General features: G+C 43.1%; 1 non-coding gene across 1 annotated transcript; it reads right to left on the bottom strand.

Annotated features, from left to right (window-relative positions):
• Nucleotides 1-14302: 14302 nt before the first annotated feature.
• LOC129676171 (U6 spliceosomal RNA) lies at nucleotides 14303-14404 on the bottom strand. Its single transcript, XR_008720032.1, has one exon. It is a non-coding gene; the product is annotated as a U6 spliceosomal RNA (small nuclear RNA).
• Between the last annotated feature and the right edge of the window lie 1921 nt (nucleotides 14405-16325).

Raw genomic sequence — 16325 nt, 5'->3', positions numbered from 1 at the left:
CTGTGAGTTCCAAGCCGGTCTGATCTACATATTGAATTCCAGGACAGCCAGGACTATATAGAGAGATTTGTTTCAAAAAGAGAGGAGGAGGAAGAAGAGAGAGAGAGATTGACTGACCTACAGACCAAGGATACAAGAGTACTTCAGGGTGAAAAGATGAGGTCGATAGTGAAATTTGTTCTTACTTAAAAAAAAAAAAAAAGCAAAAACAAACAAACAAATGAAACGATAACAACAAACCCAGCTCAGTGACTTTTTCTTTCAGGTTTAGACAGAAGAGAACATGCATATTTGGGACATGGCCCAAACTGTCTCTGATAAATTGAGAGGCAGTAAACAAGGATAATCTTCTTGTCAGAGAGTGCCTTCTGAAAAATGCCTATAGACTGCAGGCTGGGGCTCCTGGGCTGGTTGGTAACACAAGTCCTTCAGACATCCTGATAATGACAAATTTAAGATGTAAAACCCCAGGTGTGCTTTGTATGTTTAAACTTCCATTGGTGTATTTCTCTCCTTATTTTGTTAAGCATAAACATTTCCAATCACCTTAGAGTCTAAAGAGAAATGGGATGGTTAGATTCCTGTACTTGGGATGGTATTTTTAATTTCCTTCTGGTGAGAAATATTGAATCCTTTGCCTCGCAAAATCATACATGTTAATTCTGGGACACACCTCCAAATCACACAGATATGGTTTAATTAAAAATGAAGGTACACATTCGTAGCAAAGGATATCATTTTGTTATTTATATATAATTTAATTTTGTTTGAAAAAAGTGAACAAAGACTGGTAAGTTCCATAATCGCCCTCCACAGCGGAGAAAGAAGTGTAAGAGAGAAGAAAAGAACAGTAAGACACACATGTTAGTAAAACAGTTCTTAATATGACACAAGCTGAAGAAAATGCTCCTTTGCATCTGTCCTCGACGAGGCTAACTGTTAGCCCTTGAGTAAAAAGTGCACTTTTAAAACCAGTTCCTTGGTCGGAAGACAGAGCTGCGTCTACAAGCTCCTCATTAATATGCTATAATGGTCAAATAGGAGATTAATAGCAAAGTCACTAGCTAAATCAACCAGGAACCTGTTGATTAACAATAAGCCTCCAAAAATAAGATACCAGATTGCAAAGCAAAATCAGGACCCGGGGCAACAAGTGCTTCTGTAATTTATGCCTTCTTTATATGAGGCCATAAAGCTCCTTTATAAACGTGTTTTCCAGGCCCTGCTGTGAACTGTAGGTGTGAGCTTTTCAGCTGATTTATTAATTTTAGTTTCAATCAACGTGTCACCTGCAGACACAAAAATGTAGGCCTCACCACAGAAAATACAATTTAAGAAAGAAAAAGAAAGAAAAAAGAAAAGGGGGAAAAAAACCCACAGGGCTTTAATTCAGGAAACTTTGCCAGGATTTTTTTTTTTTAAAGTTGAACACTGAAACGCCTGTTCTTTGGGATTTAAAACAATTCCCAGCAACATAATTTAAAAAATTAAAATTAGACATTTTTGTCATACTTGGAAAGTCAGTTTGAGCTCAGTGGAAGGGTAGCCTGAGTGTGGCTGAACAATTGGCATCTCTTGTCAGTAGGGATACATTCCCCCCAAAGAAGCGAATGAACAAGTCCCCTGGGCAAAATGTGCAAAAAATTCTCAATTAGTTGTCTTTCTTTAGCAAGCACTATGGGGTCCTCAAGCGCACTATAGAATTATGGCAAGAAAGCTGAGCGCCCTCACTTGCTTATTAGCATTCTCAGAGCGCTGCTGATGGCAGGCTGTTGCCTCCAAGAGCTGTTGGTGGGACCCCTACACTCCCAGGCTTTGTCCTTTTGTCCTTCCAAGCCAGCAGGAAGTACTGCCCCATGTCCAGGGCATTCTGGGATACCTTCATTCCATTCACAGTTTGCATTACCGACTGAGGCCCAAGTCTTTTGTTACAGGCTATGACCATCACCGTTACAGGTTTGGGGCGGGGGGGGGGGGGAATAAAAGCAATCTGGATCAGTCAATTCTAAATGAAGGTTTAGAAAGTAGCCCCTTCCAAATGAACATCCTTGTTAGGGATGGAGTGGTCTGACGTGGCCAAAGCCCCACAGGAAATCCAGATCCTGGGTTCTAAAAGGGTCGCTGGCATTCTTTTCATCTCCAAACTCCCTTAGGCAAGGGGGCTGAAGTGGCCATGGGTTAATGAACATTCTAGAAGGGCTCCTTGCAGCATTCACTTGACTTCTGCTTACCCCACCCCCAAACCCACCTGCCTCTAACCAACCATCCCCAAGAGAGAAAACAAGAAAGACAAAAGACAGAGAGAGAGGGAGAAAAAGAACCTGCAGCAAGCGCCAGGGCAGAAATGCCTTTTCTGAAGAAGAGGGTATTTGCGGCTTCAGGGAAAACACTATCATTGACTAAATTAACAAGTTGTCTTATCAACTGCCATAAGCCGGGCAGTCTAATTAATTTAGTACTGATCAATAGTCCTGAATGAAGCATTGATTTCTGCCTGCCTGACAGGGCTACGGCTGAAATCACTCTCTCCCTCTGCCAAATACAGAGAGGCACCCAAAGCTTATGTATTGGCACATTAAGATTGTATTTCTCTCATCACATATGGGCAACCGTGTATTTTATGAACCAACTATAAGCACAAAAATTGGGATGGAAAAGTGACTTTGGGAGAACAGGTTCTAACTAACCAGGGCAAAGCGTTGTCCTCTGCCGGTTCTGCTTTTGTCGGCAGTCCTCTTGGTGAGATAAAACACTGAGAAAGGAAAGGAAGAAAAGTGAAGTGTCTCGCTTAAGCGGAGAGGGGTGCCCCAGCTGCAGGTGAGGACGGCTTAGCTTCTGCCTCTGAGTTTTGAAACGCTGATGTTATTTTATCGGAAGTATTCTGACCCTGAGTGGGAAAAGCAGTCATGCTACCTGACCAAGGGCAGAAGCAGATGGCTAGCTCCTGATAAGGAGAGCACCAGAAAGACCTACCACAGATTCGCTCTTCCTGTTGGGGTTGGTAATCTAGGGGTGGGGGTAGCAGAGGCAGGACGCCACACACCCCTCCCCCACCCACAGTGACAATAGTATTGGGGTGTATTGGGGTAAAAATAGTTTAAAGAATTGTGTTTTAATTTCTATCTTGACTGATAAGATACTGACATTCTTTAAAGAGCTAAGTTTGTATTGTTATCTTGTGCTCCGGTGACACTCCCTTGTGGTTTTTTGTTGTTGTTGTTGTTTGTTTTGTTTTGTTTGTCTTTTTTGGCTTCTGTTTGAGTGGCTGTTTTGCTTTGTGCAAGTCTTCAACCTGCCAAGACACAGCCATGATTTCCCCTTTACGCCTGGCCACTTGGCCAATTTTTTTTCTACCAATGCTTAAGCAATACTTGAAATAAGAAGTGTGGGACTTTTAAAATATCTTAAAGATGATGTCTGAGGTTGCAAACAGGTGAAGAAAGATGGCAACTAAGGTAAGGGGCTTGTCTATTTCAAAATGTGGTTTAAAAAAAAATCAGTACATGCGTTACCCCCCCCCCCACTCCGCCCAACACACTCACTCCAATGAAGAGAGAATTGAAAGCCTTGTTCCTTCTGCAGCAGGGTTGAAGAAACCATCCACGAACACCCAAATGACAAAAGATTCATCTTCTTTTATTTAATGTAGTGTATTTGTTAAAATGTTAAATATAATTGTATATGTATATTTTAAAAGTCCCACCCTTAATCTCCTTGGGGGTCTTCATGAGTTTCTGTAGCACTTTACAAAAGATCTTGATGGAGGAAAGGATCGGACAACCTTGCCTTATATGTGTGGCCCACACCATTAATTGCCCCTTCTCCTTCAGTGGGGCCTTATTCCTATGTAAATACCCTTGCATAATGTTACAGGCTATTGTTAGACCAGCGCCAGTCAGTCGCCACTTATATGCATTTTTACTTCAATCCGCTGCTCGGAGAATGAAAAGATGTCTGGACTTAAGCTGTTTACCAACTGGGCTGAAGCTGCAGAGCAGCAAAACTGAAGAAAGCCCAAGCCTCTGCAGAGACAAGCTGTGACAACGTGAGCAGCCATTTTCAGCTGAATTCTTAACCCGCTCCAAACTCTTCTAAGCTATGCCTTTTTAAAGGACAAATGTGCTGAATGAGCTACGAATGAGCCCGGACTACGAGGAGAGAAACCCTCCAAGGCACTGTCGAACACAACATAGGTCTCTGGCCGCGTGGTCTTAGTTGCCTGCTCCCAGCACCGTCGAGCACCATAATACTGCCTCAGTTGTGGCTACTGCCTGGTAATTAAACAATAGCACAGGACAGTAAAAACAGCCAAGCAGGCACCATGCACTCAGAGTCAGAAGACAGTGTGCAGAGAGAGAAGGCTGAGCTAATAGTTTGCCACCGATACGGATTTGGTCACTAAAACACAGTGATCTTTAAGTAGAATGTGGGAAAAAAAAAGCTTCCCAGGTCCAAATCTTTCTGACTCTGTGCCCTGTGTGGCCTCGTGTTCATACGAGGGGAAAAAGAAAGAAAGAAAAAGATCATTTTTATTTTCTAGGTGTAAAGCTGCCCTGGAATGATATACCATGAAAATAAAGGTGCCAAATTCTACCGAAAGGAGCTAGCAGAGTGTGCTGCAGGCGAAGGGAAGGGGCTGTATTTCTGTCATGGTGCCAGTCTGAGGCGTGTGCAATCAGCCTACAGAAACTCCCGGCCATTTGCATGCTTATTAGAACCCAATGAGGGTTTAATAAGTGCTTATATATGACAGAGGGAGCATCTCTTTGCATACTTAGTGCCACAAGAAAGATGGACACCCCCTCCCCCAGGTTGGGGAAGCAGTCCGAGTTAATTACCATCACAATGCGATCAAGTACCCCAGTCATCGCTGAAGACCATTTCTACTAATCACTCAGCCTTGCCTCTGCGGGTCCGCTGCAGCACCTCAACTTTGCCTCTCCGCAGCACCGCTGACCTTTCCTGAAGACGAATGCACGTAACATTGTGTCATCTAATTAAAAACTCAGATAGGCGTAGAAAAATAGCAGCACACAGAACCCCCGCCAACGAACCCTGCCCTGGGCTGGTGGAAGCTTCCATAGGCTGCTGTTGTTTACTCTGGGAGGAAACTGAGTCACTTAACATTTCAATAGGTTAATCAATTGGCAATTAAATGGAGAAATTGGTTAACTCTGAAAACAATTAACATGACACTCCATTAAGTACACTTTCTAATTGCTGCAGCTGTGAGTGGAAATTAACGCACGCCTGTTAGAACGCCTGACTGGGTGGCACTCTGTGTGTGTGTGTGTTGTTATGTGTGTGTGGTATATGTGTGTGGTGTGTGGATGTGCATGTGTGCGTGTGTCTGTGTGTGGTGTGTCTGTGTGTGTGTTTGAGAAAGTAGAATTAGCTGAAAAGTGGGGTTTTATTATGGCATCAACAGCAGTTTTAGCAGAAGGGAGCATGTAATTTATTTCATTCTTTTATGTGTTCGTTTTTAATTGTTGAAATATTTATTATAATAAATATAACCTGAACCCCTCCCATCCAGTTACAGGTTGATGAACAAAATGAAAAAAAATTTCCTTTTGCCCATTATGTGGACAGAATTACTTTGCAGGATCAGGCAAATTCCAAGATTTCTTTTCTAATTCCACAGTGTAACACACAGGTCTCAAAGTTAGAATTTTTGCTGAACAGTTTTTATGGTTGTATCCTGACCTTAGTGTCAAATGGTGACAGGGCGTGCAAGTCAAGTCTTTTGAAAGATCTCAAATTTGAGATCTTATAGGCTAATCGATATGTCAGCTACAGAAAACAAGAGGAAATGAATGCTAATTTGCAAAAGAAGCAAATGATGTTTTTAAAAGATGTTAAAGCCGAAAGTATTTTGATTAACTTTTATTGCGCACGCACAGGTGTGTGTGTGTGTCTGAGTGTGTGTGTCTGAATGTGTGTGTGTGTGCATGTGTGTGTCTGAGTGTGTATGTGTCTGTACACGTGTGTGTGTGTGTGTGTGTGTCTGAGTGCATGTGTCTGTGTGTGTGTCTGAGTGTGTGTGTATGTGTCTGTGTGTGTCTGTGTGTCTGAGTGTCTGTGTGTCTGAGTGTGCGCGCACGTGTGTGTGTGTGTGTGTGTGTGTGTGTGTGTGTGTGCGTGTGTGTGTGTCCCCGAGTGTACCACGGCACATGAGTCATTGGACAGCTGCTTTTAGGAGTCAGTTCCCTCCTTTCACTGTGTAGATTCTGAAACTCAAGATGTCTAGCTTGGCAACAAGTGCCTTTACCTGCTGTGCTGGACAGTTTAAAGTCAAGTTGATACAACCTAGTGTCATCTGAGAGAAAAGAACCTCAATTGAGAAAACGCTTCCGTAAGATCCAGCTATAGGCATGCCTGTAGGGCATTTTCCTAATTAGGGCTCAATGGGGGAGGGCCCACATCATGGTGGGTGGGGCCATCCCTGGGCTGGTGCTCCTGGGTTCTATCAGAGAGCAGGCTGAGCAAGCCATGTGGATCAAGCCAATAAGCAGCATCCTTCCAGGGCCTCTGCATTCGCTCCTGACTCCAGGTTCCTGCCCTGTTTTGAGTTCCTGTCCTGACTCCCATTGATGATTCTAGTGATGTGGACGGTAGACCCTTTCCTCCTCAACTTTCTTTTTAGTCTTGATGCTTCATCACAGAAATAGTAACTCTAACTAGAACACCAATTTACCATTTCACTGGCTCTAAAATAAGCATTGTTAAATGAATATCTTTGAGAGCTCAAAAACAAATTTAAATTACATAAAGGACCTCCACATCCTCCCCAGTAACTTTAATATCCCTGGAAATACCAAGGTGAATCAGGCAATCTCCACTTTGAGAGACTAATGCTTCATCATTGAGAGAAATGTCATTTAAGTAGCCTTTAATCCCAGCACCCCAGCACCCCAGAGACTGGCAGAAGGATTTCTGTGAGTTCAAAGCCTGACATACATAGAGAATTCAGGCTAGCTAGACCTTTATAATGAGATTTTGTCTTAAATACTAACGAATGCTTGACACATGCCAGGTACCACTTAACTCCCTTTCTCTTCTCCTCTTTCCCTCCTTCCCTCCCTCTCTCTCTCACACACACACACACACGTTTGAGTGAATTAAATTTGTGCATAAGAGATGTATACGAGCTATAAAAACACTTGTGTTTGCTAAAGACACAGGAGTAAGATTACTAGTGTAGGATATATTGAAAGCCAAGGATGCCCCAACTTGGATAACACTGACACAGAGGGGCTGAACAAAACAGTAGAAGAGAAGGAGAGGTATGAGGAGAGTGAGATCCAGAGTCAAGGGAAGAGAAAATACCTAATACTCTAGAAGTATAATGGGATTGGAGCCGTGTGTACCAGAGTTTTGCTTGCAGTAATGAAGATCCGAGTCACTACACAGTTTCTGGTTGATGCCCACTGGGAGGCTTGGTTGGCTTAAAGGCAGATCCTGCCAGAGGGGTAGCATGCTGTTTGGGCGATCCGGAGGAAGATGGGGAGGTCTGCTGCTGCTGCTGCTGCTGCTGGCAGTGCTGATACTGGTTGTGCTGCTGCTGGTGGTGGTAGTGGTGCTGTTATTGGGGGTAGTGCTGGGGCTATTGGTCGTGGTGGTGGTGGAGTTGATGGTGCTGCTGGTGTGGTTGTTGTTGGTGGTGCTGACTGTGGTTCTGGTGTGTATCTGCTTCCCAGAGTTCTAAAAGTAGGATGTGACTGAGATGAAGGAAAAGCGTTATCACTGAAGGGCTAATTGGAGTTAGAAACAATATTCTGGAGTCCCTCACCTGCCTTGTGATGGTGCCTTCCTCTAGAGCCACTCCTCCTTACATTTCAGCCATTCATTCATTCAGTGCATATTAATGGATGCTGGCCGTGTTCTGGACATTATTCTCCAGAATTTTGAGTTGTTAGGGAGTATTAATTGTTAGCACACAGTGAGAAATAAGGCAGGCAAGATCCCAGCCCATGAGAAAGGGAGAGTTCCTGGAAAGAATCCTATTTGGGTGAAACTTTTCTTACTATAGGAATGGGAGGCACAGCCATGAAAGACCTTATAGAACGTTCGAGAAGCTATGGTTCCTTGTATCTAAAGAACATCTGCACAGGTACCTTTTCCCAGCTGCACAAAAACAATTTAAAACCCATGTAGATTTTATGTGTATATATATTCGTATATATATATATATATACAAGCAAGTGCTTGTTCATTTTTAATGTAACAATTGAGTCTTGGGCTGGTAGAGTGCTGCTCTAACTTCAGGCTTAATTTCCAGCATGGAATAAACTGGCTGTAGTAGCACACCCCTATAATCTCAGCTCTCTGGAGGCAAGACCAGAAATTCAAGGTCATTCCCAACAATAGCGTGTTCGAGGCTAGCCTGGGCTACAGACCTTGTCTGAATAATACACAAATAAAACTCAGTTGCATATTTGATACTACAAGACATAGATCATCTTCAAGTTTTTCAGAGTTGATTGATATTTTGATTTTATGGTTAATGTCAAGATGACTGATTTATATAAATATGTAGTACAAAAAGTTGGAAGTATGTTTCGGTTCATTTTTGGAAATTCTGTTGAAGTTGTTGAAAATTCTGTCTTGATCTAAGCCAGAATTCATTTCACAATTAAAATGTTTAAAGTTTTTTTTTTTTTTGAGTGTGTGTGCATTCTGTTGTTTGTCTGTTTTTGAGACAGTGTTTGGTGTGTGTGTGTGTGTGTGTGTGTGTGTGTGTGTGTGTGTGTGTAACCTTGGTCATTCTGAAAGCTCTGTAGACCAGGCTGGCCCCAGTACTAGGATTAAAGGCGTGAGCCGTAAACACCCAGCTAAGTTGTTTTGCTGTTGTTGTTTTTAATGTGTTTGAGTGTTTTGCCTGTGTGTTTATCTGTGTGCCATGTGTGTGCAGTGCCCTCAAAGTCCAGAAGAAGTGTTGCATCCCCTGGGTAGAGTTACAAACAGCTGTGAGCCTCCTTGTAGGTGCTAAGAATCTAAGCCAGGCCCTCTGGAAGTGCAGCCAGTGCTCTCTCCCTCCTAGGCATCTCTCCAGCTCCCAGAATGTATTTTTATTTATTTTTGTGTACACATGCATACATCTGCGCGCACGCGAGCGCACACACACACACACACACACACACACACACACACACACACACAGTGGTGCACAGGTGGAGGTCAAAGGACCATTTTCAGGAGCTGGCCCTTGCCCCTGGTTCTGGGTTTTGGAGACTGAGTTCACCTCGACTGCATGTGCCTTTACCTGCTGAGCATCTCACTGGTCCACTTCTAGAAACAGCGGTTTTTAGAAAAGGAAGTTGGGGGTGGGGGAGAGATGGTTTGGCAGTTAGGAGTGCCTACTACTCTTGCAGAGGATCTAGGCTGGGTTCCTAGAACCTCATTGAGTGGCTAACAGTTTCATGCAAGATGCCTCTGGATGCTGTGGAGGCCTGCAATCGTGTGCACAAAACACACATATACACTATAAAAATTAATAAAAAATAAATCTTAAAGACCTAACATCATAACACAATATGACCCAAAGTGCTAGGAGATGACAGTAGGAAAATAAACCTTTGTTTTCAAAAAATGAAGTAAGCATTGTATGTCTGTATGTCTGTATGCATGTTTCCTTCTGCCTAGCCTCCCTAGCGCTGAGATTACAGGCATGTGCCACCAAGTTTTCACTAATCACTATGTTTTGATAAGAGCAGAAAGCTATGCAGTAAAAAGAGCACAATTCATAGCACATGCAAGTCTTGAATCTGAGCTGAAGCGAGTGAGGCAGCATTGCACGGCACTACAGCATGGATGGCACAAAGTATGGATGTTGCATGTTCAGAACCCAGGCTGCAGGGAAGTCATGTGATACGGCGAGGGCAGGCCCTGTAGAAAGCATCTTGGACTTAGCATGTATTTAATCTTGTTTTAAATTTCGGTCATCGCACGTCAAAGAAGCCAAGTTTTCTGTGACCTTCCAACTGCAGGTTCAGTGTTGAGATCCACAGCCTAAGTTATGTAATAACACCCCCTCAACTTTTACTTATTTTCAAACAGAAAACTTGCAAAAGCTAGGCTTCCGCCAGGCACGGCATGTATGCCTTTAATCCCAGCACTGGAGTGGCAGAGGCAGGCAGATCTGTGAGTTTGAGGGCATCCTGGTCTACAAGGTGAGTTCAGGACAGCCAGGACTAGGAAATCCTGTCTCAAACAAAAGAAAACAACAAGAAAAAATTAGGCTTTCAATGTAGAGGTTTCTCACCCTTTAACAATTGAGCAAAAGGTCTATTCATTATTTAATACCTCAGAAGTCACTCCTGGGAAGCTTCCCTTGAAACCTCTAGGCAAAGGGACACATTGCTTCTCCCTCCTTCCTGCTCTTCGCCCACCATTTGCACCTCTGAGCACACAGCAAGCTCTCTAGCCTACCATTGCACTTCTGTATTTACTCAGGGTACTCCTAACATGCTATTTACCACATTTTTTCCCTCCTGTGTGTTTGTTTTTTCCCATTAGATGGTGAACCCTGGGGAGAAGTCAGTCATCTTTGGTTTCCCCTGAGAATCTCCTTACTATGTAACTCAATATTTGACAGATGAATGATTCCATATAATATACTATGGAAACACTGATGATGGAGTCCATCTCTATACTCTCCACACTGAATAAAACATTAGAGGCATCACATTAACATAGCAAACAGGCACCTGCGACATTTGAGAAACGGCCTGAGGCAGTGCCCTACTCAGATGAGGCCCACTGGAACCTGACATGTTATACTTGTTTGGCTGCCACCTCTACATGTGCTCGGACCCTTGAGTGTTTTATAGGTGACTAAATCCAGTGCTGGAGCATTTGCTTTACCTAAAAGGTTTTATTAACTTAACTGTTCATCGATTAAGCCAACAGGCATTTATTAAAGTCAGTATCCACCACATTGCTGAGCGTTGTTCTAGAGGTTGCAGATGCTATGAACAAATTACAGTGTTGACAGCAGAAGGGTTTGTGGAGAATCCTTTAGGACACTGGTTCCAAATGAGTTCTAGGTTCCTGGATCCCACATAGGATCAATGGGACTTGACTTCCCATCTCTACTCTGTTTTATTATTATTATTATTATGAATTTTAATTTTATTAATTAGTATTCTCTCTCTGTCTCTGTGTGTGTGTCTTTCTCTCTGTGTGTAGCTCTGTGTGTGACATCTGTGTGAGAACAGGTACTCAAGGGCCATGCTACATGTGTAGAGATCAGAGGAGGAACTTTCAAGACTTGCTCCCTTTCTTCCACAGTGCATTCTGAGACCTTGGTTCAGGTCATCAGGCTTTCATGGCTAGCACTTTCACCCATTAAGCCATCTTGCCAGAACAATCTAAATTTAGGTAAGGAATTAGTTCACACAGTTATGGAGACTGAGAAAACATAAGATCTGTATTTGACAAACTGTAGACCAAGGAGAGCTGGTGTCCAATCTGGACTCACTGGGTGGCAGTGGCTGCCTAGTGGGGCTTTGAGAGATGTTCCAGGTCCAAAAAATAGCACAATCCTTACTCAAGAAAGTCTGACTGGAGACCATAGCTTCAGCCTTTGTTAAATTTTGCCAAGTACTAAAGTATGGGATCGCCTGTCAGGGAGGGCTATTTCCTCCTGTGGTAAAAAAGCAATGACCCAGGTAATTGTCATGCTCATCCCTGTGTCCACCTGAGGGACTGAGATGTGATTGTTAGAGGGTGTGTGCCGTGGAATGGGCGTTTTAGGTGTGCATCAGCTCCATGCATCGCCTTCCGTCCTCCACTCCTGGCTCTGCGATGCACCGTGACGCAGCTTCACCGTGGCTGGTGTCTACAAGCGATGAATTTATAGATCTTTGTTTTTCTTTGTTCTGCTGTTTCCTTCTCCCTCATTTCCAACTCATGGCTTTAAAGTAGATACACATGAAAACTCTAGTCGTGTGTGTGTGTACATGCGCACACGGAGGCCAGAGGTCAGCTTGGATGTTGTTCCTCATGAGCCATCCACCTTGTTTTTTTAAGAGAGGGTTTCTCTCTCACTACTGCCCATGGCTAACTGACTAAGCTAGCCTGGCTGGCCAGTGAACTCCAGGAATCCACCTGTCTCTATCTTCCCAGTACTGATACAACAAGTTTATGTAACCATGCCTGTTTTTTTTTTTATGTGGGTGTAGGGGATAGAACTTGGGATCTTATGTTTATATGACAAACATGTTACTAACAGTTCATCTCCATAGCCCTCAAAAAATTGTAGTCTGAGTTGGACAGTGGTGGTGCAGGCCTTTAATCCCAGCATTCAGGAAGCAGAGGCAGTTCAAGGCCAGCCTGGTCTACAGAGTGAGTTCCAGGTCAGCCATGGCTACACAGAGAAACCCTATCTCAAAAAACAAAATAACAACAAGGAAAAGAAACTGTAGTCTGTGCTGAAACACAACTACTAGTTACCAAGAATTAATTCTATTGTAGTACTTAGTAGTTATTAAGCTATGACCAACAGTTACTGGGCGAAAGGGAAGTCCTGGGGGTGGTCTGCGGTGATGACAGCAGGAGGTGTGTCAACTGAAGCAGGCACACACTTCACGCCTGGGAAATGTTTACATAGTTGTGAGAGAGGAATGATGAGAGGTTGGGGGATATGCCAACTTCGGTTCAGGGAGGAAGCCAAAAAAGTGCTTTACACACAGAGGAGGGGAGAGAAGGAGGGTCACGGGTTTGTGTTTGCAGTGCTGAGATGGACCCTGGGGCCTCAGACGAGGTTGCTCTGTGACTGACTGAACCACATCCCCCAGGTGAGAAGGGATGGTGAGGTGTGGAAGAATTAGTCATATGGAGAACTCTCTCTGCCTCTCCTTTTCTCTCCTAGCTCCCTGCCTCCTTCTCTCTCTTTCCCTCTCTTCCTCCTGAAAGCAGGGTTTTGCTATGTATTTTAGGCTGGTCTAGAACTTAAAACCTTCCTGCCTTAGTCTCCCGAGTGCCGGGATTACAGGAGTACAAGGTGCACCACCACACTCAGTGTTACTTTTCACAAAAAAAAAAAAGACAAAAAACCCCACAAAAACAGAACAAAACAAAACACCAAAAAAACATGTTTTCATAAAGTTCTGATAGTTAATCCTAGAGTCATTTTAGCCTGCTCAGCTGCTCTGTTCTCGCACAGAGATCTCTTACTGTTTTGTGATCAGTTCTGATGCTTCTCTTTCTGCGTCACTGTCTGGGACTGTGTGTGTGTCCTGGTGTGTACCCTCTGTGTGCATGTGCTGAGGCCAGAGGAGGATGTTGAAGATCCTGCTCTGACACATGCCACCTTATTTCTTTGAGGCAGGGTCTCTTGGTGATCCTGGAGTCTAGCAGGCAGCAAGCCTGCACGGTCCCCCTGACTTCTGAGAACCTGGATGGCAGTTATTGATCGCCATGCCTGTGCTTTTGCTTCTCTGTAAATTGGATCTCTGTGAATTCGAAGACAGTATGGTCTAAAAGCAAGGCCAGGACAGCTAGGGCTGCACAGAGAATCCCTATCCTGAAAACCCCCAACTATACTATATATATGTGTGTGTGTGTGTATATATATATATATATATATATATATATATGTTCAATACTATATATATACTATATATATATGTTCAATGTGTTTAAAATAAAGATTGCTTTGCAGCATATGCAATAGGAAAAGGAAGGCAAGCCTGACAATAAAGATGAACCTTTCAAGGTGAAAACTTTCTCCTCCTTTTCTTTTATATAGAATGTTTCTGATAGATGGGGTCACACATCAATAATTCTAGCATGTGGAGGAGGATAGAGGTAGGAGAATGAGGAACTTTGGCTACAGAGTTTGAGCTAGACATGGTTGCATGAGACCCTGTACACACACACACACACACACACACACACACACACACACACACACACGAACGCATGCACACATCAGGGAAAAATACTTTGATCCCTGGGACCCATGTAAGAAAAACAACACAAGGAGACATGAAGGTGTACATCTGTAATCTTGGCTCTGGGGAACCTGAGGCTAGGGGCTCCCTGGGGCTTGCTGGCCAGCGAGCCTAGCCTCTTTAGTGAGTTCCAAGCTAAGGAGAAACCTCATCTCAAAAGAAAATGAGAAGGAGGAGGGAGGGGAAAGAAAAGAAAAGAAGAAAGGTGAAGAGAGGGTAAAGCCGTCTGCCACCAAGCCTTATGACCTGGTTTAATCCCTGGGATTCCTATGGTAGATGGATAGAATCTGCTTCTGGAAGTTGTCCTCTGACACACACACACACACACACACACACAGCCAAATAATAATAATAAATACATGCCAAATTTGTGTGTCATTCTTGCGCTGGGGCCATGCCAATCTTATCTATGTAGTTCCACTTTTAGTTCACTTTGAGTTGTCAAAGCAAGCTGTGTGATCATTCTTCTATAGGTCACTTCTGTAAGCCAAGTGGATCAAAAAAATAGCTAAACTAGTCAACTTTATATTGCAGGTATTTTTGACAATGAAAAGTTAAGAGTGTCAGACCTGGTAGCACAGGCCTGCAGGTTTAAGCTTACTTGAGCAGAGGTGGAGACTTTGAACTTTCAAGCTTTCCCCGGGCTAGAGGGTGAGTTCCAAGGCCAGTCTGGAGACCTTAGATAAAAAGCTGAAAAATAAAGAAGCAGCTGGGAATATAATTTAGTGCTGGCATAGTTAGCTCCACCATGGAGCTAATCCCAGGTTCATCACTAATGCCACAAACAAACAAACAAACAAACAAAACAAAACAAAACAAAACAAAAAGATAAAATAAAGCAAAAACTAATGACAACAGTGTTTCTTTCTTTTTTATTTTATTATTATTCTCTTTTGGTTTTTTGAGACAGGATTTCTCTTTGTAGCCTTGGCTGTCCTGAAACTCTCTTTGTACACCAGGCAGGCCTCGAACTCATAGACATCTTCCTGCCTCTGCCTCCCTGAGTGCTGGGATTACAGGCATGCACTCCCTCCCCCTTGCCCGAGCTGGTAACAGTGTTTTCATTTATGAAGAAAACAGTGGCCAGTTTTTGACTCATTATAACTTAAAGTAACCGGAAGTTTTATATATGAAAACCTTGTCAATCCCCAAATAAATACATTTATTTTAAACGGTGATTAACATTTGAGCCCCAAATTTATTTTTTAAAAAGAAAATTGGTTAGGACACTTAAGAAAGATATCACATTGGGTTGTGAAATAAACAGGAGAAATAACAAAGTGTAATTCATATTTAAAAAAATCTATCACTTAATAGACACAGGAGCCCTTTACTGTCATTAGATTGGAATTAGATTGCAGGCATATTATTTTGATTTGAGAAGGTCTTCAAAACACACACACACACACACACCAGCTCAAAGTGTTCATTTTAGCTACTAGGAAGAAACAAGAGTAGAAATATCAACAAGAAAACCTGTTTTAGGTTTAGGGCGAGAGATGTTCAACTATGCTGGTACAGCACGTGCAAACAGGAAAGCGTTAGGACACTTGTGTGTCCACACTGCTCTCTTGACCTGGAGTTCAGCGCATAAAGATTCCCAGCGTCAATGCCGGCATAGGCTCACGGCTCAGCTCCTGCCTCCTGCTCCACTCCTGACAAGAGATAGGTGAAGTCCCGGCCCTAAGCTGCCATCAGCCATGCTGTTATCCCGAGAAATACGGAGGGTTGGTGGAAATTATCCTATAATGAGCAGCCCATCTGGCTGCACCAAAAAATGGAAAGGAAATTCCACCCTTGATTTTTCCATGGTACTAAATTAAAGCCTAATGTATAGTTCTAATTGCTAACGTTTTCTCTCTAATTATGGTTCAGTTTGGCTAGGATTCCCGACAATCCCCTTGTTCCCCTAAAGCAAACACCAGAGAGTGTTCTAACCCCACTGGTGGCATTTATTAATAACCCCCTTGACAGATGAAAAAAATAATTATTGTATATTAAACAGGAAAAGATTTTCCTAGCAAAAGCTAATTGATTTTAAAGAAAAAAATTCTGATCCTATGGTGGAATTAATTTTATAAAGGAAAAAAACCTACAATAGCATCAAATGAAAACGGACCCCTGAATGGCATAATGCTGCCTGGGCACTGTTTGGCTTCCCAGCTTTGTGACAGATGTGTGAAAATATCCAGAAGCTTATTTGTCACAAAGAAGGGACGAGAGCAAAAGGGATCTCTCATGAAGGAGTTTCACTCTGTGCCTCCATGAAGGAAGTAGAGTGTTATGAATTGGCTTCTGTCATTGTCAATATAAGTGCAGGCACACACACACACACACACACACACACACACACACACACACACACAC

The sequence above is a fragment of the Psammomys obesus genome, unplaced genomic scaffold (assembly GCF_907164565.1).
Source record: "Psammomys obesus unplaced genomic scaffold, mPsaObe1.curated_primary_1811, whole genome shotgun sequence".
In the NCBI taxonomy this organism is placed as follows: Eukaryota; Metazoa; Chordata; class Mammalia; order Rodentia; family Muridae; genus Psammomys; species Psammomys obesus.
This window is presented reverse-complemented; position numbering and strand designations above follow the sequence as displayed.